Source organism: Coenobita brevimanus, chromosome 57 (genome assembly GCF_032717465.1).
Source record: "Coenobita brevimanus isolate Jiangsu-jjx chromosome 57, ASM3271746v2, whole genome shotgun sequence".
NCBI lineage: Eukaryota > Metazoa > Arthropoda > Malacostraca > Decapoda > Coenobitidae > Coenobita > Coenobita brevimanus.
Window position 1 is genome coordinate 21,276,592 of NC_137010.1, and position 9,152 is coordinate 21,285,743.

A 9,152-nucleotide genomic window follows, 5' to 3' on the forward strand; every position below is an offset into this window, starting at 1 on the left:
TCCAGGCAGAAACATAAAAAATATGTGATTCAAGGGTGGGATGGCTCTGGTACCTTTTATAGGCCCTCTCCTTGTTGCAGACAGCATTAGAACAGGCATGATTAAACCAAGGCTTTCTTGCATCAGTCAAAGGATATGAGAAAGGAATGTATGCTTCCATGCCCGAGAGAATAACCTCCGTAATACGCAAGGCACACTCAGGTGGCTCCCGGCCTCGGAAGCAATAATCATTTCAGGGAAAATCTAAGAAGTACTGCCTGAGGGCCTTCCAATCCGCAGCTCCAAAGTGCCACAAAACAAGGTTATGATCGGAGGAGCCCAACAGAGAGAAAAGATTAACAGCGTTAGCAGAACGAAGAGTTGTATGGAAGAGGTCAAATATGTTGGAGCTCTCTCCAAGGCAGTCAGGGATAGAGGTAGAGTGCTGTACAAGCTGCTCTAAGTCATTAAGGATAGAAAAGATGTAGGCTTGTTTTGCATTCATTCACTCTTTCTTGGCTTTCCTCCCTAACATTTTCATTTTACATCTGTTCCCTATATTTCACATACTCTCACTTTCTCTCTGTCTTCTGTACATGGTGTGAACTTTTATACACATTGCATGATCCGATGTATATATTTTTATGTAATATCAACTTGTGTATGTGCAAACCTGTCTGCACAGTATGAACTTGCATATCTTATGTATGTATTAATGGCATACATTAAAGGGAGGTTATGATATCAAACATATGAAACCAGACACTTCAGGAATAAAACTAGGTGGGGTTGGGCTGGGTTGGCTTTGGCTGGGATAGGTTAGACTGTTAGAAACCCATGATATGAGTTTCATTTTCCTGACATTTGCTTTTATTCCAGAATATATATATATATATATATATATATATATTCCTTTGCTAAGTAAGGACACCTGTAATCTGATGTATGGATTATATTTTTAGTTAAATTATTTTTCGTTCCTCAGTTTGTTCATCTGGAGAAAAAAAAAAAAAAAAAAAAAAAAATAATAAGCAAAGCTGATGTTTGAGCCAAATAAATATGCCAGCACAAGCATCTAACCTAACCCCTTATTTCACAAAATGACTAACGTCACAATCAGCCTGTAACATATAGTGTACAAGTAGGCATATAAGAGCTCTTTGAGTAGAGGAGAATTTGTGGACATATTGTACTAAGAACTCATTTAAGTGTGTGTGTGTGTGTGTGTGTGTGTGTGTGTGTGTGTGTGTGTGTGTGCGCACTGCATTAATTCATGTAAAGTACATGAACATTTCTGTTAATGTGAATGCCTCTTAGGACTGTGTGTAACTGTATTCTTGTGAGTACAGTCAAAGCTTGTATTATATATACTAATGTGTATACAAAATATTGTGTACTTTGCGAGTGTATGTGTGTTCTGCACTTCCATGTGTATGAACATCTGTGAATGTGGCCATAGTCTGTGTGCTATTTAAATTATGTTTACATGGGTATATGCTGTGATCTATTACATACAGTACTATGTGTCTGTTTAATATCTGTGTGTTTGATGCAATCTTGTATATAAATGTGTGGCTTTTGGAAATTATTTGTGAATGTCTGCCACAATCTATGCTGTAATATCATGTGTATTTTGGGAACGTGCAAGTACATGTGAATTTTTGGAAATTACACCAAGATTATTCTACACGATAATAAACAATTGGCTCAGCATTCAACACACAAATTAAACAAACAAACAGAAGACTCAAAATCTTGGTAAGTACAAGTTATACCTTCCAAAAATGTCTTGAAGAGTAGAAACTCAAATTATTTTATAGGTCTACGTTATGGAGCTGCTAAAACCTACCCCAAACCCTTTAATTATGAAGAAATAAAAGCACTCCAAATAATCACCATTTGACGTAAAAAATGGGACAGTTCAGCTATCTGGGTTTCAAAGTCTTGCTGGGTAAAGTATATGACAAGTCTAATTTTTTTACTGTTGATTAACTTTCACTAATTATACACTGCCATCCTTCACATTTTAGTTTATTTCTTCTACTCTTAATTAAAATACTTTTAGACTTGCATAATTTTTTTAAGTCATCACCATCATCATCCAGACCACCTTTTCCACTCTAGGGCAGGGTGAGGATTTTTAGTACTGTTCGTTTAAACATAAACAATACACATTCTTAGAACACACAAATTCTATAAATAATCATGATATTCTGCTTTTCAAAAATTTACATTTTCAACTAAGTTAAAATTTATATTTAAATATACTGTACACATATTCTTGGGACACACAAATTCTATAAGTAATCATGATATTCAGCTTTTCAAAAATTTACATTCTCAACTAAGTTAAAATTTATATTTAAATATACAATTCCATCAATCCATTCATCCATTATCCAATCCTACATTGCCCCATGAGGAGTGTAGAAGCCCAGGGCTAGGCAAGTTGGTCCTGACATTTAAGATGAGAGTGACCAGCCTCACTCATCCCTGAGTGGCATTATGTGAGCAATAAACCCCAACCACCCCTTGGATGTAAACCTTCACCGGCTCAATCCGACTGGAGTGCCGTAATTACCCACTAAACCACCAGGCGCCAAAATTTGATTATGCTATTGCCACCCAGCATAGTAAATGGTTTCCTGGTGTACAAGAAACCATTTGGCTTGTCACTCAGTGTAGAGTCACCCACAGGCAGAAGGTAGAGGAAGGAATGAAGGAAAGAAAGAAAGAAGAGGGAGCAGAAAGACAAGGAAAGAATGAAGGAAAGAAAAACAGAAGAGGATGAAAGGAACGAAGGATGGAGGAGAAGAAAGGGCAGACACCTGAGAGCAGAACTACACTGAGTGGATGGTGAGTGCCTCCACAATTAAGTGTACATATACAGTAAGTACATGTACAACAATAAACAATATTATAGTACTGGTACAGTTGGCCACAGGAAAAAGTATACAAAGGGAGAAGTATAAACACAAAAAGTATAGCATTTTCTTGGCTGATGCTTTTATATCAGATAGGAAGGGAAACAGCTCAGGCTGATTGTTTTCCGTTCAGTTGTTGATGCTGTTCAGGGCAGTGTTACTTATTAAAATCCTCCAAGAAGGGACCAGAGGTGTATATTTTTTCCTGTGGCCGACTGTACATGTGTATGTGTATACTGTACAAATATGGTACCATACTAAAATAAAGTGACAAAACTTTCAAATTCTGAGTAAATACATACAAATAAATTGTCTTAATATTTCTGCATAAAAAGAATAAATACTCATATACAGTATTCTACGTTCCTGGTGAAAAAGTATCGTTACTCTCACTGTGCTTTACACTGAAGGAAGATTTCTGAAATACTGTGCTGTACAGTATATCCCAATAAAAATCACTTCACTCATTAAAATGAAATTATACAGCCACCTGAATTTTCAGTTAATCAGAACTACCAAGCATCAAAATTCATGAAGAAACATTAATGGGGTTCTCTATCAAAATTAAAGGTAATAATACTTTTTTGCTGACTCTACATACTGTACATTCATGTAGGTACAGTGAATATTCACTTTCACTAATACAGTAGTATAACTGAATCTGTCTATGCAAATACAACTAATCCATTCACTACTATGAGACAATGTATTTTTCATTTCCTTCTCGCTATCAACAAACATTTTCATACGAGAGACATCTGAAATTGAAAAGTATTAGATAAAGCCTCCATTCATCACTTTGCAAAAGGAAACTCTCCTGAGCTGAATAAAATAATCTGACTGAAAAAAATAAAAAATAAAAAAGTTAAGGAACAAATAATCATAATGACCATTTTAGAACAAATCAGCTGAACTGTCCCACACATCACATCAGAGGGTTCTACTGCAGTAAACACGTACAATATAATCATCCACAAAACCAAACCTTTATGAAATGTTAGTAAACCGCAGTCTGGCACTTGGTCTGCTGGTGTGCAAGTTTATCATAAAATTTTGTACACATCTCACTTGTGTGATTGATGGCATGCATGTACAGTCAAGAAAAAAATAGTTACTTTCTTTGCCTGAACATTCTGAAACAGGATGAGATACTATTCTATATGTTCTTTTTCCATAAGCAAAGTATTTTCTATTATGTCACTTATTAACCCCTTCCATCAGAGGACATGTTTTTCTTTTCAGTCATAGTCTTTAATATTTCTGAATGATTTTCTAACAATTTTTTTTTTTCCCCTCCATTATTAGGGTACTCTCTTAACCCCTCAACTGAAGCATGCCTTTCAGAAGATATTTCCAGTTACCTCTGATGCAACTTCCAGAATCTCTAATTTTTCATGTTTTCCACATTTCTTAAGTTGTTAAATGTGTACTTGTTTCATGAGTGGTTATACATGGATACACACATTTGTCTTGTATGATGGTCAGTGGTGGCTAATTCTCACCTGGCTGGGCAGTACTCACCCAGTGCATGCTATGATGACCCAAAACAAGTTGTGTTCAATCATCACTCTCTGCGAATGGAGGCACCTACAGTGTCTTCCAGTCTGTTTCAGTTATAACAAGAAAGACTGATTCACTTGCGTACAGTCATGCCTTGGTATGCGATGGATGAGTATGCAATCAATCAATGGATGAAAAACAAGTTATTCCCAGTTTCGGGTTACCAATTGTGGAATTCACTTACCGGTATGCGATAATGTAGCCATATATGAGGTCTGTCCAAATACTGAACTTCTGCACCAGCTAGCTGGCCAAGCTTGATCGCGATGGGAGCACTGTGTGGCAGCAACTTTGAACTTTAGTCAAACACTAACCACATCATGCCACAGCACGTAGTTGTCAAGGTAATGTGTTTGAGTGTACATGTGTTTAGTGCAATTGGCAAGTCACTGCAAGCTGAACAATAAAGGATCTTGAAGAGCAACATATTTGTGTGAAATTCTGTTTCAGATTGGGAAAAACTTTTATGGAGACATTTGAAATGGTGCAACAGGCTTATGGGGAGGACTGTCTGAGCCATATACAATATCATAAGTGGTTCCAATGGTTCAAGTTAAGAAGAATATCCACTGAAACAATCCCATATCTGGATGGCCTTCTAATGTTGACAGACAACAATCACATTGAGAGTGTGCATGCTGTGATCTGTAGAAATCATTGCCTGACTGTCCATGAAGTTTCCAAAGAAGTAGGCATCAGTAGGAGGAGTTTGTGCCACATGATTTTAATAAAAAAACTGAAAGTGCATTGTGTTGCTGCAAAATTTGTCACGTTTGCTGACAGATGAGCGAAAAGAGAACCATGTCACAGTTAGTTGGGAGTTGTCTGGTTGTTCAGATCCCAATGAAAATTTCTGAAAAATGTCATAACAGGTGATGACATATGGGAATACAGTTACAATATTGAAAAAAAAAAAGGCAATCATCGCATTCGGTTGGAATATCATCACCATGGCCAAGAAATGCATGTCAGAGTCGCCCAAATGTAAAGGTGATGTTGACAGTCTTTTTTTGGAAGGGCGTCATTCATCAGGAGTCCGTTTTACATTGTCAGATAGCCAATAAAGAGTTTTACTTGGATGTCCTGAAGCATTTGAAGAAGGCAGAGGGAAGGAAGATGCCTGAGGCGCGGACAAAGAAAACCTGGATGCTGCACCATGGCAGTGCACCTGCACACACACTGCTCCTTACTCATGAATTTTTGGTGAAGCATAAGATGACTATTGTCCCCTAGCTGCCTTACTCTCCAGATTTGGCCCACGTGGACTTCCCCCCCTCTCCCAAAGTTGAAATCCACCGTGAGAGGTTTCTGATTTCAGATGATAGAAGACATAAAAGAAAATTTGCCAAGTGCACAAAACACATGTTGACTAACGTGTGTGTACCTTGATGACTAAGTGACATGGTGTGATGCAGCTAGTGTCAGATTAAAGCTCAAAGTTACCGCTACACAGCGCTCCTGTTGTGATCACACTACAGTGGCTAGTTGGTGCACTATTTAAAAAGTTTGGCTTCTTTTTGGACAGACCCCTTGTGACAATCCCATGTGTATGCAGTGCTGCCCACCATGCCAAGAGTCAGATATTTGAGTCAAGATGGTTGCTCAGTGTTTACATGTGCAGAACACCAATCTAAGGTCTCTGTGCATGTCACCTGCTTCATGCCACCTCTTTGAAAACTGCCTCGTTCATCCACTCGCTCGAGTGTCCTGCAGCTATGATCAACTCTCTTGCATTCCCTGTGTTATATAACCATGTCACCTGTGCAAGGCCATTGAAGCACCATCTCTATCACCACATAACAGTGCAAGTGCACAACAATTACAGCAGTGTGCAATATTAAGGGCAGTGACATTTGTGGCAGGTGGAGGCTCCCATCTTCCACTCAGTGTAGTGCTGCCTTATGATCTCAACACTGAGTGTCAAGCCAAATGGTTTCCGGTAATGCAGGAAACCATTTACTATGCTAGGTGATAACAATATAACCAAATTATGGCACCTGGTGGTTTAGTGGGTTATTAAAGCACTCTAATCGGATTCAGCCTGTGCAGGTTTATATCCAAGAGGAGAAGAATATTAGGAGTTAAGTGGTGGGAAAGGATACCAAATAGTAGAATTAGAGAAATAACGGGAGTGCAGCCGATCGATGAATATGTTAGATTCTCACGATGGAAGTGGCTAGGACATGTGCATAGGAGACAGGGAATAGTACGAGGTACACCAGGGTGGGTGGCACTTGGTAGGAGAGGTAGAGGAAGGCCAAAAGAGACGTGGGTGAGGACAATGAGATGGGAAGCTGGAGATGAGTGTTGGGGAGATCTTGAGGAGTTAGCACAAGATAGGATGTGGTGGTGTGAGTTCATCGAGGCCCTATGCATCCCCGAGGGTGCCACAGGAAATGATTGATTGATTGATTGGTTGGTTGGGGTTTATTGTTCACATAATGCCACTCAGGGATGAGTGAGGCTGGTCACTCACATCTTAAATGTCAGGACCAACTTGCCTAGCCCCGGGCTCCTACATTCCTCATGAGGCAACACAGGATGATATATGGATGAATGGATAACTTTTTGTGTGAAATATTCACCACCCCCTGAAGATGATTGTCATGGTCCTCCAGCTGTCCCCCAGCCTCAGGGGGGACCAATGGTGTGTGTGTGTGTGTGTGTGTGTGTGTGTGTGTGTGTGTGTGTGTGTGTGTGTGTGTGTGTTGTATATATATATATATAGACATACATCAGGCGGGTAACAGAAATGTTTTTTGAGATTTTAGGTTATGTGGTCCTTGGCCCCATCCTTATATCTGGCAAACCCATGTTCAACCCACACACCACCACACATGCTACACAGATTTCTTTTGTGAATATCTTGCACACACCTTCCACATCCCCCATCTGCTCCAAATCCATATTTACCCAATCGCTCCTCCACTTTCCTCTTATATTCTGCCTTTTTTCCATCCTCTTGCAACCCTTCCACTCTCCTTGCATGAACTGCTTCCTCCTGTCCTTCCATTTTTCTATTTCTCCATTTCCTTTGGACCTTGATTCTGACCACCACCAAGTGTAGCCTGAAGTATGTAAACATCTATAAATCAGCTAGACAACACCAAGGCGAGCAGACAGCAGTGATGCAACTACAGTAAAACCTCAATATAATGGACTTCAATATAGCAGAATTTGCTTTTATTGGACTCAGGAGCCAACTGGACTAAATTCTTATGCATCAGGAAAAGTCCGGTAAAGCCAGAAGCAGTCCGCCTCTTCGAATAAACAAATAAACAAACAAGCAAACAAACAGAGTGAGATACATAATATTGGTCCCTCCTCCCTTTCTCTCCTCCTCCATTCTTTCCTTTCCTCTCCATCTCTCCAGTGGGAGAGAGAGAGAGAGAGAGAGAGAGAGAGAGAGAGAGAGAGGTGAAAATGATGATGAAATCGAAATTGAAAATGAAAATTAAATTGTGAAAATGAGTGTAAAGGTGAAAGTGAGAGAGCATGGAAGTGAATATGAAAGAGAATGTGAATGTCAAAGTCAACAGAGAGAGAGAGAGAGAGAGAGAGAATATGAAATTGAAACTGAAAATTAAATTGTGAAAATGAGTGTAAAGGTGAAGGTGAAAGAGAGCATGAAAGTGAATGTGAATGTCAAAGTCAACAGAGAGAGAGAGAGAGAGAGAGAGAGAGAAATACAGGAATGACGAGTGGCGTTCCCTTCGCATAAACAAATGAGGGAGATAGGCATAACCTTGGTCCCTCCTCTCTCTCTCCTTCTATATCCCCCCCCTGCCTCTCTCTCTCTCTCTCTCTGGGAGAGAGGGGTGAAAGTGAATGTAAAAGTGAAGGTTAGTGAAGGTGAAAGTGAAGGTGAAAGTAAAAGTGAAGGTGAAAATGAAAGTGAAAGTTAAGGTGAAGGTGAAAGTGAAGCAAAAAATAAAAGTAAAGGTGAAAGTGAAGTCAAAAGTGAAAGTGAAGGTGAAAGTAAAAGTGAATGTGAAAGTGAAGGCAAAATTGAAAGTGATGGTGAAAGTGAAGTCAAAAGTGAAAGTGAAGGCAGATTGTGAAAGTGAAGGTGAAAATGAAAGTGAAGGTGAAGGTTAAGACGAAAGTGAAGGTGAAAATGAATAAAAATGAAGAAGGTGAAAGTGAAGGTGAAAGTAAAGGTCAGGACGAAAATGAATGTGAAAGTGAAAGTGAAAGGAAAGGTCATGAAAATGAAGGTGAAGGTGAAAGTGAACATGGAAGTGAAGGTGAGGGTGAAAAAGGTGAAAGTGAAAGTGCAAGTGACAGTGAAGGTGTGAGTGAAGGTGAAGGGGAATGTGAAAGTAAAAGAAGGGAGGGCAGAAGTGAAGGTGAGTGAAAGTACAGTAATTGTAAACATGAAAGTGAGAAAGTAAAATTACAAATGAAGGTGAAAGAGAAATACAAAGTGAGTGATAGTGAAAGTGAATGTGAAGGTGAATGTGAAAGTGAGCATGGAAGTGAAAATAAAAGTGAATGAGTGTCAAGGTGAACTGGAAGTGAAGGTAAAAAAGAATAGGAAGGTGAAGATGAAAGTGACAATGAATACAAAAATGTGAAGTAAAATGGAAGTGCCAAGTGTGGAGACAGAGAGAGGGTAAATGCATGAATGACAAGCGCACTTCTTTGCATAACAAAAAGAGAAGGAAGTCCAAGGGGGAGTCCAGATGT